This window comes from Mirounga angustirostris, unplaced genomic scaffold (genome assembly GCF_029215605.1).
Source record: "Mirounga angustirostris isolate CCGP_5_RB_7025 unplaced genomic scaffold, mMirAng1.0.hap1 SCAF_6, whole genome shotgun sequence".
Taxonomy (NCBI): Eukaryota; Metazoa; Chordata; class Mammalia; order Carnivora; family Phocidae; genus Mirounga; species Mirounga angustirostris.
Genome location: NW_026991714.1, coordinates 110398878 through 110413277, shown reverse-complemented (window position 1 = coordinate 110413277; position 14400 = coordinate 110398878).

Genomic DNA, 14400 nt, shown 5'->3' with positions numbered 1-14400 from the left:
ATAAGACTAGATTCCAAACCAGAAAAAAGACTGGAGATAGGATTCATGTAGATGCTGTATCAGCTGGGTAGAACTGTGAGAACAGTTTCAAATGATGATGGTCAAACTCTACTAGCTCTTGAAGAACATTCTTCCTCTGTCTGTCCTATCTTTGTGGCACCACAGCTGAATTCCAGGGCCATTATTTTAATTAACACATTTTTTTTTCCTGATTCCTAGACTAAGTCTAGAATAAAAGAATATAAAAAACATCTTTGACTGGAGACTTCCAGTTCCACCTTTGATTTGTAAGAAGCTTAGAAGTCATCATTCCCATTCTTATAAGAAAAGCTGGGCAAACTGAAAACCAATGACTTTTTCTTAGATCCATCAGAAAATTGCCATTGCAGGGCAAATGGCTACCCTGAAACCTGGAGAGACAATTTCATCCTGAGGGACACAGCTGAGATCTATTTTTTTTTTTTTTTAGAACAGAAGCCACTAGAGCCATAAACTGGCAGAAGTGCTTAAATGTTACTTTTAATGAATTGTTGGATGCTGAGTGTGAACTGATGTGAGAGCGAGAAACTCTTGAAGACTGTTGTCCTAGGATAGGCTTATGGGCTTTACTTCTGGGACCCCCACCCTTTTCTCACAATGACTTAAAGAAGATCCCTTCTTGGATCTGATAGGGAGAGGAGAAGAACAATCACTGTGAAGTAAGCCAGAGTATTCTTCATAATAAAGACCTAGTCGGCATGGAAAAACACTTCACAGAAAACATAGCCCACTGGAGCAAAGGAAAATTACCTGATTCTAGCCCCCTCTAGCTTTCCTAGGCACCTAAGACGGAAGGGGGAAAGACACAAGGGGGAAAGACACTTGCAAAGATCACAGCCCAGGGACACAAACTGGCCAAAAGTTGGAGCTTAAAACATAAAGTTATAGAACATCTCCTCCCCACACACATAACCATCACAACAATAAGCCTACAGCATAATAACAGTGGATTGTAGCCAACTTGCTGCAAGGTGCAAACTTTATTTTAAAAAGCATTCTCTGAGGAACCCAAAGAGAACAGGGAAGACAAAAACAAAGACACTAGGGGAATTTGAATTCTCTAGTTCCTCCAGATGCAGGAAACGCTAACCACAGAACATGTCCTAAACAGATAAGTTGGAGAGTTCAACTCCCCTCTTTCAGTAATTGATAGTTCAAGTAGCAGAAAATCATTTAAGGATATAACTATATATATTTATCTATATCTGTATGTATATCTGTATATGAATAGATAAACAGCACTATCAATCAACATGATCTAACTGGTATTTATACAAACTATATTCAACAGTAGAAGAATACACATTCTTTTTTCAGGCTTACATAAAACTTACCCAATTAGACCACATTCTACATTAAAAAACACACCTTAACAACATTTTTAAAAATTTTATTAGAATAAAAATATATACAATATAGACTCATAGGCCGCAAAAAGATTAAACTAGAAATCAATAACAGAAATTTAATTATGGGGGCACCTGGGTGGCTCAGTCATTAAGCGTCTGCCTTCGGCTTAGGTCATGATCCCAGTGTCCTAGGATCGAGCCCCGCATCAGGCTCCCTGCTCAGTGGGAAGCCTGTTTCTCTTTCTCCCTCTCCCACTCCCCTTGCTTGTGTTCCCTCTCTCGCTGTGTCTCTCTCTGTCAAAAAAATAAATAAAATCTTAAAAAAAAAAAAGAAATTTAATTAAGAAATTCCCAAATGAAACAGTACATTTCCAAATAGCACAATGAGGCAAGGAAGAAATCTCAAGAGAAATTTAAAAATATTTTGAGCCAAATATAAATGACAATGCAACTTACCAAATTTGTAGGATGTAGCAAAAGCAGTGTTTAGCAATTAAATGCATGTACTGGGGGAAAGAGAAAGATCTAAAATCAACATCTTAAACTTCCATTTTGGGGAACTAGAAAAAGGAGACAATTTAAAAATAAAGCAAACAGATGAAAAAGAAATAATAAATATTAGAAGAGAAATCAGTCGGGGCACCTGGGTGGCTCAGTCGTTAAGCGTCTGCCTTCCGCTCGGGTTACGATCCCGGAGTGCTGGGATCGAGCCCCACATAGGGCTGCCTGCTCCGCGGGAAGCCTGCTTCTCCCTTTCCTACTTCCCCTGCTTGTGTTCCCTTTCTCGCTATGTCTCTCTCTGTCAAATAAATAAATAAAATCTTAAAAAAAAAAAAAAGAAGAGAAATCAGTCACATTGAAAACAAGAAAACAATAGAGAAATACAATGAAACCAAAAGCTGATCCTTTGAAAATACCAATAAAGTTGATAACTTTTAGTTAGGCTAACCAGGAAAAAAAAGAGAGAAAACACAATTACCAATATCAGAAATTAAAGGAGAATCTTTATTACTGATCTTGTGAATATCAAAGGCTAATAAATAGTATGAACAATGTTATGCCCACAGATTTCATAATTAGATGAAATGAACCAATTCATTAAAGATACAAGATGACCAAAACTCAACAAAGATAAATAAATATCAGAATAGGCCTCTATCTATTAAATAAATTATATCAATTAATAATAACTCTCCAGAAAAGAAAATACCAGGCCCAAATGGTTTCACTGGTGATTTCTATCAAACTTCTAAGGAAAAGAAAATGCAATTTCTCTAAAACGTTGTCCAAAAAATAAAAGCAAAGACAGTACTTTCTATGTACTTTTTAATGATGAGGTCAGCATTATAGTAATGCCAAAACCAGGTAACAATATTATAAGAAAAAAATATAAACCAGTATTTCTAACAAACACTAATACAAAGATCTTCAAAAAATATTATCAAATAGAATCAACAACATTTTTTTTTAAAGATTTATTTATTTATTTGACAGAGAGAGAGAGAGCACAAGTAGGCCAAATGGCAAGCAGAGGGAGAGGGAGAAACAGGCTCCCCGCCAAGCAGGGAGCCCGACACGAGGCTCGATCCCAGAACCCTGGGATCATAACCCAAGCTGAAGGCAGCCGCTTAACTGACTGAGCCACCCAGGAGTCCCAATCAACAACATTTTTAAATAATTATATACCATGACCAAGTGAAACTTATTTCTGGCATGTAAGGCTGGTTCAATATTTAAAAAAAAACAAGTTGATATAACCCACCATATCAAATAGCTAAAATCATGTGATTTAACAAAATACAAAAAACAAAAACAAAAACAAAAACCCACCCAAAACAGATCACATCCATTCACAATGAAAACTTCAGTAAGGTAGGAATAGAGAGGAACTTCCTCAACTTGTTAATGAACATGAACAAAGCACCAATAGCTAGCATATACTTAAGGTGAGAAATTGGATGCTTTCTTCCTGACATCAGGAACAAACAAGATGACCTCCTTTACAACTCTTTTTCAACATTGTTTGGGATGTCGTAGCTACTGAAACAACACAAGAAAAGTAAAATACAGGCAGAGAAGAAAGTAATAAGAATGGCTTTGTTTGCAGATGGCATGATTGTCTATATAGAAAATTCCAAAGAATCAACAACAATAACAAAATACTTGGAACTGTTAAGTGACTATAGCAAAGTCACAAGATACATTGCTAACATACAAAAATCTATTGCTTTCCCACATCTGCAATGAAAAGCTGGAATTGGAAATGAATAAAACAATCAATGCCATTTAAAAGAGCACAAATACAATGTAATATACAGCTATAAATCTCACAAAACGGGTATAGAGTCTATGTTCAGAAAACTACAAAACACTGACAGAAACATCAAAACCACAATGAAGGGAGAGGTAATCTGTTTCCATGGATGGGAAGACTCAGTATTTTTAACATTTCAATTCTTCCCAACTTCATCTCAAGAGCAAGCTCAATCAATATCCCTGTAAGCTATTTTTTAGCAAACTGATTGGCAAACTGATTCTAAAGTTTATTTGGGAAGGCAAAAGGCCTATAATTGTCAACACAATACTAAAGAGAATAATAAAGTTGGAGAAATCACACTACCTGATTTCAAGATTTACTCTCAAGTTACACTACCTGTAACTGGCAAAAGGATGGACACATAGATGAATGAAACTATATAAAGAGCCCAGGAATAGACCCACACAAATATAGCCAACTGATCTTTGACAAAGGAATAAAAGCAATTCAATGGAGAAAGGATAGTGTTTTTAACAACTATTTCTGGAATAGTTGGATGTCCACATGAAAAATCAAACAAAACATTAACCTTGTAACAAAACCTTTATCTTCTACAAAATCAACTCAAATGGATTATAGGCCTAAATACAAAACACAAGATATAAAAAATTCAAGAAGAGGGGCGCCTGGTGGCTCAGTCATTAAGCCTCTGCCTTTGGCTCATGTCATGATCCCAGAGTCCTGGGATCAAGCGCTGCATCTGGCTCCCTGCTCAGCGGGAAGCCTGCTTCTCCCTCTCCCACTCCCCCTGCTTGTGTTCCCTCTCTCGCTGTGTCTCTCTCTGTCAAACAAATAAATAAAATCTTAAAAAAAAATTTCAAGAAGGAAACATAAGATAAAATCTAGGCAATACTTAGTTTGGCAATGAGATTTTAGATTTAACATCAAAAGCATGACACATGAAATTTTTAAAAATTGATAAATTGGACTTTATTAAAATTCAATACTTCTCAGAGAAAGTCCGCATTAAGAGAAAGAAACAACAAACTACAGATAGGGAGAAAATATTTGCAAAATACATACCTGATTATGCCCAAAATATGCAAAGCCCTCTTAAAACTCAACAATAAGAAAACAAACCACCCCATTAAAAAACGTAGGCAAAAGACATGAATAGACACCTCACAAAAGAAGATACATAGATGGCAAATAACCACATGAAAATATTCTCAATGAAATTTGTCATTAAGGAATTGCAAATTAAAACAATGAGATATCACTACATATTTTATTAAAATGGTTAAATAAAAAAATTGAACAATACCAATGGCTGACAAGGACAAAGAACAACAGCAACTCTCATTCATTGTTGGTGGAATTGCAAAATGATGCAACAACAACTCTGAAAGACAGTTTGCCAGTCTCTTACATAGCAAGACAATATTGCCATCTGATTCACCAATTGTACTCCTAGGTATTTACACAACTAATTTGAAAAACTGTGTACACATGAAGACCTATATATGAATATTTATAACAGCTTTATTTATAATTGCCAAAAACTAGAAAACCAACATGCCCTTGAATTGATGAATAGGAAAACAAACTGCTACACATCCATATAATGACCTGTTATTCAGAAATAAAAAGCAATGAGTTATCAAGGCACAATAAACATAGATCAACTTTTAATATATATTGCTAAGTGAAATAACCCAGTCTAAAACAGCTACATGCTTTATGTTTCAAACTACATGAAATTTTGGAAAACACAAAACTATAGAGATAGTAAAAATATCAGTGGTTGCCAGATGTTTGGAAGTAGGAATGGTAGTTAAATAAGTGATGCATAGTGGATTTTTTAGGGCAATAAAACTATTCTGTATGATACTGTAATTGTGGATACCTGATCTCATGCATTTATACAAATCCATAGGACTATATCATACAAAGAGCAAACCTTAATGTACACAAATATGAAAAGACATTTAAGACATCAGGGCAAATTTGGCAAAATAATCTGTGTTACACATTTATGAAAAAAACCCTACTTAAGGAGGTATATGTTGGGGTGGGGGGAGTTGCTGACCTAAGTAACCTTGGAAATAATGGAGTCTATAAACCTAAAGGCAAAAGTAACAGTATATAAAGACTGTACCCTAGTTGATAGAGTTGTTTTCCACAGGGATATGGATTAACAATTCTGTATTGCTATGCATGTATACTGGAATTGAACATTAAGCAAGTGGATGAGTGAGGTGGGAGCCAGGCTTCTCACTGTTAGAATAGGAGTTTACAAATAAGCAAGGGGAGGAGGCTAGACTGATCCATTTGTTAATGGATTAGAGTTACAAACATCAGTATGAACTAGCTAGATATGATTACAGTTACATATAAAAATGTTATAGATATGAGTAGATACACAAGTTAGTATGCATGCATAGATTTCCTTGCTTTGTCATTGAGAGGGCCTAATAGCAACAACCATACCTAAGTCCAGATCTGGTTCTAATACCATAGCCTAATAAAAGGAACCAAGGATCATTGGATAAATGACAGATTCTGGCATGAGGCAGGAAATATATAACATAAGCCTGGAGTATTTTATAGTGCTAGAAAGTAAGAAAGTGTTCAAAAAGAAAAAAAATCCACAATGATGAGGATTTTTCAAAAGAAGACAGGGGCCAAATTAAAGAGTTCCCATTGGAAAAGGTAGGACAAGTTAAGCAGCAAAATTTAAAAGTAGAATGAGATATAAACCAAAGTACAAACTATATATCTATTAGTCCATATAGATATAAGTAAGTGATTAGATAAATAAATACATGGAAGAAAAGAGACAAATTTCACATGCAACAGAATCCCAAATAATTTATGTAAATATTGCACCTGCTCAGAGATGGAGCTTAATGTGCTTAATGATATCTCCAAAGAGTACACTATTGAAAAGAGAAGAAAGAGTGACTTTACAATGGAGAAATCTGACAAACACTCTCAAGTTAAGTAATCAAGGTTAACATCAATATCCCTAAGTCAAATTGATAGTATATATTCTCAATGTGATGTGATGTAAATGTCATGTTACCTCTGTTGTCTTATTCACAATAAACCATAACCCCCATTTAATCACAAGAAAATCATCAGACAAATCCCAATAGAGGGACATTCTATAAAATGCCTGATCAGTGTTTCTCAAATTTTTCAAGGTTACTAAAAATAAGGAAAACCTGAGAAGCTATCACAAATCTAGAGTTGCCTAAGGAGATATGACAAGTAAATTTAATGTGATATGCATGGAAGAATAGAAAGAGAACATTAGATAAAAACTAAGGAAATCTGAATAAAGTAGGGATTTGACCAATAACATATCAGTATTGGTTTATTAATTATAACAAATGTATTTTACTACTAATAGATGCAAATAATAGAAACTAGGTATAGGGCATATGAAATCTCTCTGTACTGTCCTCTCAATTTTTTTGTAAATCTAAAGCTCTTTGAAAGAATACTCTATAAAAAATGACTTGTAACCAATTTCCACAAGAACATAAAATGTTAAGTGCTTAAAATATTTCAATATCAAAAGAATTTGTTGTAATGCAAAATATATTTGGAGAAATTAACTTCTCCACATTCTAATAAATATTTCTATAATTTAAGGTATTTTTGAAAAATCAAAATATGTAGAGTGAAGCTTTAAAAAAGGGTTGGGAATCCTGTGCATCTTTCTTAAAGAGAGAAATAAAGATTACCAAGAGTCATTTGTTAAAATAGCAGGTGTACATAGATACATATATATAGCAGGTGTACATTGTATTTTATATACACATGGATAGATAGATAAAAAATAATTTAGCCCCTAATTTCCTAATTTATAGCACATCCATGTTTAATATTTATATCTGTCTTACTTCAGAGATTTGGAGTATTAGGCTTAGAGCTAGAAAGTTCCAGAAATGGGCTTTTCAGAAAGCCCGTCTGACTATAAAGCTGTTTCATTGTTCTTATTGCATCTCCTTTCCTTCTAAGGAGTATTAGAGAAATCTACCTAGATCCTGCCATGAAGAAGCAGCTTAACCTTGATCAACATAGTTTCATGGCTGTTAGTCAATAAAAATATTTTGTTTCTGCTATGTCATGGGCTTGCTTTGAGGATGAAATGAATATCACATATACATAATATATATGTATCATATATAATATATATACATAACATTCATATATGTTGTATATGTTCATATACAACATATGTATGATGAACAGCAAGAAAAGAATCTATCTTTGAAATCCCTCTAATTACTATCCTTCTTTTATTTTTCTGAGCGAGAGAGAGAGTGAGCGAGTGTGCGCGTGAGTGGGCGAAGGGGTAGAGGGAGAAAGAGGGAGAGGGAGAAGCAGACTCCCCCCTGAGCAGGGAGCCTGACAAAGGCCCCAACCCAGGACCCTGAAATCACGACCTGAGCCGAAATCAGACGCTTAAAGGACTGAGCCACCCAGGCACCCCTCTAATTTCTATCTTTCTTGAAACTCTGGTCTAGTTAGAATGATCTATAAGCTGTAACCTAAGGCATTTTTTCAAAATATTATTAAAATCATGGCACAACTAGAAGATGGTATAGAACTAATATTCCAGGCATATTAGGATAAATACACAAGCCTCCGTTATCCTGAAGGACTTAGAGCCTCTGTGCCCCAGTATCTGGGCATACCTGAAAATCAGTCTTAGGTTTCCAGCATGTTGAGGCAGGCAGGATAGTAAACTGCATTCTGAGTACCTTGAATTTCTCCGCCCCCAGGCCTTCAGTCAGTTCATTCTCTAACTATACTCTCCCCCTCCGCTCACAGCCTATCACTTTAATATCCAGAACCCAACTCCGATTTTCATTTTTCCATGTTTCTTCCCGAATACTTAGCCACTCATACTTTCTTCATTTTCTAAATTTCCACAGTATTTGCAAACATCTCACTAATTAGCTCTCAGTATCTTGACTTAAGTTTTTTATTTTTCTTCCTTATACATGTTTTTGTTTTTCCCCAAGAAAATAAAACTCTTAGAGGAGAAGGAAGTTTGTGCTTATACATCTCTGAGTTCTTCATAGGACCTTAGCCTATAGCAGACACACAATTTTTTTGAGAATGTTATTTTAAATATAACCTCACTACCTTAAACTTGTAGCTGTGTGTGAAGAGTATTTCAATGGATCCTGGCATCATGACCTGTGAACGGAAGTAACTGGCCTGTGGATTGCATATGTGGATGTCAACCCTGCCCTCAATTCTTGCTCCAAAAAACATCACAAGGTGCTTTTTAAAATTTCTCTCGGCTGAAAACTTTCAGTGTACCTGAGTGATCAAAAGTTTTTCCAGTGAGATTTTTATCAGAATATGTATTTCTAATTTTCTGGATGAGAGGTGAATCATACGCTATAACATGTCACAAAATTGTCTTCATATATAGGATCAGGTAGGACAGAGAGGAGATATTTTACCTATTGCTTAGAGTGTCCCAAATCTAACAAATGAAGGACATGGCAAGTTGCAGATTAAAGTTATGATAAAATGGAAATAGCAGTATGGGATATGCTTGCAACATATTTTCATGCATTTTTTCCAAATTAAAAAAAAAAGGAAAAAATAGGGCAAAACCATAGCATTTAGGAATTGGAATGTGGAAATCAGCCTTCATTAGAATGACAATCTGAGACTTTTTTTTTGTTGAAGTACAAACAAAAAAATCATATTTGCATTTGCAGCATGAAATGTTATTAAAACTAAACCAGATGTTACATTCACATTCAAAGTTGTGAAGACTTCTAAGCAGTGACAGTGCATTAGCAAACAAAATAAAATAAACAATATGATAATGTTGGAATGTTGGGCTTTCTGCCAACAGAGGTAAAACATAGTCTCAAAGAAAATCACCCACAATAAGGAAACCATAGAAGATTCTTACCAGTATTTAACTGAGGAAATCTAGACAGATCAAAATACAGATATGGGCTCCAAGAAGAATGTTCTCTAAATTCATAAAGATAATCCACGTTGGGTTTTATTCATTTGTTTTCTCTTAAAGATGATCGGAAATAAAGTCTCTAAATGAACCTTAAGAACAATTAAAATTAATGAATGCATTTTATGAGTTCAAAACATTGGAATACTTCGTTTACATATGGCACGTTGTTTTTGGCTATATGTACTATCTGAATACACCTGAGGCAAAGCACCCTAGTGGGAAAGATGAGGACTTTGGCATCAAATCTCATTCCAGGGCGCCTGGGTGGCTCAGTTGGTTAAGCGACTGCCTTCGGCTCAGGTCATGATCCTCGAGTCCCAGGATCGGGTCCCGCATCGGGCTCCTTGCTCAGCGGGGAGTCTGCTTCTCCCTCTGACCCTCCCCCCTCTCATGCTCTCTGTCTCTCATTCTCTCTCTTGCAAATAAATAAAATCTTAAAAAAAAAAATCTCATTCCAAATCATGATATAAAATGTAATTGTAAGATAAAATCAAATCTCAGTGTTCTCATCCTCAAAATAGAAATAATAATTACCTTATAGAGTAGTATGAGGGTATCTGAAAATGATATAATGTATGAAATGTGTCAAAACAGGGGCCCGGCACCCAATAGACAGACACTAAATATTGCCTGTTATTTTATCATTTTGATTACAAGACCATAGCCAGAGAATGAAGAGTAAAAGAACCAATTTAGCAAAGATAATAAACACACAAAACACTTCCAGTGGCCACCAAGCTCCCTGAATGTTCCAGGTATCCCACTAGGAATGCCTCCTCTGGAGCTAGCCAAGCCCTCAAGAGACCAAAGTTGGGTTATGTTGTTTTGTGAACTGATGCCCCACTTTTTATGTGTTGTATTTGGAAATTTTGTTAGCATTGTTCTATGTACAATATTGAAAGCTTAGCAAAACAGTGCTTTCATATTGAAGTTAAAATCCCCTTATGCATATAGGGTTGGTACATGAATCCGAGGGAAATTAATGAGAAGCAAAGCTGATTGTCATGTATTGTCATGCTGTATTCAGAATTCCCCTGTCCCCTCTCTGGCTTAGTTATGGTGTCAGGGTCATCGTGCCTGGCTACCTCTACTGCTGGGTAAAGTTGTTTCTCAGGAGACTCCTCGATCTTTTATTGAAATGGACACTTCTCTGGCATTTCCCTCCCTCATTTCGACTGATGAGTGAGGGATTTATTTAAAATTTCTATTTTGATCATCCACACCAAGACTATGACAGTCATAAGGCTTTATGTAATTAACAACATAATATATAACAGCATTGAAAGCCTACACTGCTAGATGTGCAAAGAAAGATCATAATTGTGCTAATAGCTAATACTTATGGAGTACTTACTAAATGTCAGGCTCTAGTCTAAGTACTGTATTTGTATTACTTTATTGTGTTCTCCCAACAATCCCAGGAAGTAGGGATCTATCTTAGTCCTCTTTTCAGCATAAGGCACAGAGATGGTGATGCAATAGATGACTGCAGGACTTGACACAGCCAGTCTGACTCCAGAACTTGCTGTCTTAGCCACTACGTTATGCTCCAGTCATAGCATAAGCCTTCAACACACCGCAGTCAAATCAGCACCAAAGATCTCTTCTGTTCTCTTACCTTCTCTAGACCTCGTAGAGTTAGGTGGAGCTGTGTGACTAGTAACGGGCAGAGGGCAGGGGTGTTGGAGATCACTTCCAGGTTGAAGGATGGAAGAGCTGCCCATCATTCTCCAGCAACGTCTTCTCCATTCCACCAACTGAGAAGGCCACTTGTTCCAGATGTGATGGCCACAAGAACATGGGGCCTCTCAGTCTGGGGCTTGAGTGGCTGTGTGGAACGAAGACATACTGCTTCCAATACAGAGCATATATTATACATGTGGCATGAATAGGAAATGAAACAGTAAGAAATTTTACCCCAGTGTAGCCTCGCTTATGCTAAGAGACTCCTTGCTCTTGAAGCGGGAGAACGAGGTTCTTGTCTCATAGAGTCGAAGAATGAATCTCGTGCATGAAACACAGTGACTAAAGCGACAGAAGTTTATTAAGCAAGGATACAGAAAAAAAGCCCTCAGGAATGAGAGGAGTCCCGACAGGGTTGCCACTGAGGGCTTTTAGGGTTGGTCTTTTATAGAAAGCTAACCAGGGAATTTAAATCTTTTTGACTTTTCTACTGTAGCACTATTGATTAAGGACTAGTGATAACATCTTTAATGGCTTACTTCTTTTTAGGGTCTAGTTATTTTCTGTTCACCACAGGAGATGGTAATAAATAAGATTTCCCCCTCGACACCGAAGGCAAGGTGGTCTGGTGTATGCCCTTACCTCTGGTTTCCTTATACCCCCACATTTTTGGAATTTCTGTGAGCCTGATCCAGGAGCCCCCTATCTATCTCTCCCTACCTAGCCCTGCCTGTCCCTTTCTCACTCTCAGAATTGAAAAACTATTTGAATAAAACAACACAAGCTTTATTATCTATCAGTCAACTTTGTATGTGCAAAACAGAACATACATTATAAATATCTATGAAATATCATCATCATTCACAAGCCCCAAAAGAAAAAACTAGTCAGAAATTTAAAACCAAAGGCAACAAATTTAATCTCAAGCACGTTACCTGTTCTGCTGAAGAGAAAGAAGAAATAAGTTGGATATAGGACTTTAGCCTCGCATATGAATAAACTATTCTGGATCTGACTTCCAGGTCTCTAATATTTCCTCATATATTTTCCATCTACCATGTGAAAATTTCCTTGACTTTCTATACAGCTTATTATCTGGATCTAAACTCACTTTCAGGGGCTCCTGGGTGGCTCAGTTGGTTAAGTGTCTGCCTTCGGCTCAGGTCATGATCTCTGGGTTCTGGGATCAAGCCCCCTGTTGGGCTCCCTGCTCAGCGGGAAGTCTGCTTCTCCCTCTCTCTCTCTGCCCCTGCCTCCCAACCCCCACTCGGGCTCTCTCTCTCTCAAATAAATAAAATTTTTAAAAAATAAATAAAAAATAAACTCACCTTCAGTCTATTATTACGTACTTTCATTGATTTCAAAATTTTGATATATTATTTTTAATTCTGCAAACTATTTTTTTCTTTTTATTATTACTTTTTTTAACAGGGTATTACTACATTTTGTGAGTTTAATGCCCTCTGTAATTTCTCTGAGGACACTTACCAGAATTATTTAAAATCCCATTTGTTCTTATCAGAATTTCTTGTGTCCTCCAGAGTCAGGTGTTTGTTGATTTTGGTTTTTCTTGTTCATTTATGCTTTTCTTAAATATCTATTGATCCTTGATTTATTTTTTCACTAATCAATATCATCTGCTTTATATCATATAGAAATTCTTCAACTTTTTTTGTTGTTGTTGTTCTTTCAACGTTACCTTCCCCTGTTTCTGAAACAATTGTGAATTTATTATTTTTCCAATAACTTTTTTGCTGTTCCAGTGTGATTTGGCGAGAGAGCAAATCTAAACATTTATGCTTAGTGACTATCTTGATGTAGAATTCTGCTTTTGACTCCTTTGGGTTGAAATTGATTCTGTTTTATAGCCTAGGGTTGTCCTCAACTGATTGATGATTCCAGCCCATCAGTTCAGACCGCACACCTGGATCCTCAGTCATCACCTCTAACAGGTTAACTACTGGATTCTAATGAAAAGAGAGCACCTACCAGTTTAATTTAGTGATGCCCCCACTATCACCACCAAATGTACCAGGATGCATTTTGCCCTGACATCATTGCCTACACATTTTTTTGTAATTGAAATATTAGCTAATAGTTTTATTTTTTTTAAGTTTTTATTTGAATTCCAGTTAGTTAACATACAGTGTAATATTAGTTTCAGGTGCACAATATAGCGATTCAACGCTTCCATACAATACCTGGTGCTCATCACAAGTGCACTCCTTAATCCCCATCACCTCTTTCACCGCCCCCCCTCCACTTCCCCTCTGGTAACCATCAGTGTGTTCTCTATAGTTCAGAGTCTGTTTCTTGGTTTGCCTCTCTCTTATTTTTCCTTTTGCTCATTTGTTTTATTTCTTAAATTCCACATATGAGTGCAATCATATGGTATTTGTCTTTCTCTGACTTATTTCACTTAGTACAATACTCTCCAGCTCCATCCATGTTGTTGCAAATCATTGCCTATACATTTGCCTATAGAACTGAATAAGTGTCTGTACAATTAAGCTACTGCAGCAACTCAGGTTTAAATTTGAATTATTGTTTTACTATCTTTCTTCATTGTGTATAATTCACCAAGAAAAATGACACCCTGCCTGTGCCCTTTTTCTTGTTTTATAAATATTCATTTCTTCCTGGTGATTTGAAAAATGTTGAAATGAAAGTTTCAAATTTTCCTGGGGGAAAAAAAATGACAATTTTCAATTACTCTGCTGCTTATCACAAAAGCAGTTTCATTTGCCTGATGGCTTCATTGACTGGTGTCAGGATAATGCCAAGTAGAATGTTTTGCTAGCTTAATGCCACCCACAGAGCTAGACAAAATATTGCTTTTCATGTACTTTACAAAAATAGTAGCTATTAATTGTGCTGCTCAACCATAAACTGATCAAGCTGGAGAAAACAAGAAATGTGGCATTTATAATTTAGGAAGCCACTTCCCTCAAATTTTTAGTCATTAATGCAGTTTAAATCTTGGACTTAAGAATCTTACAAAATTCTTTTAAATCTCCTGATTTACTGAAAGTTTAGTTTTTTGCACATCAATGAAGTAA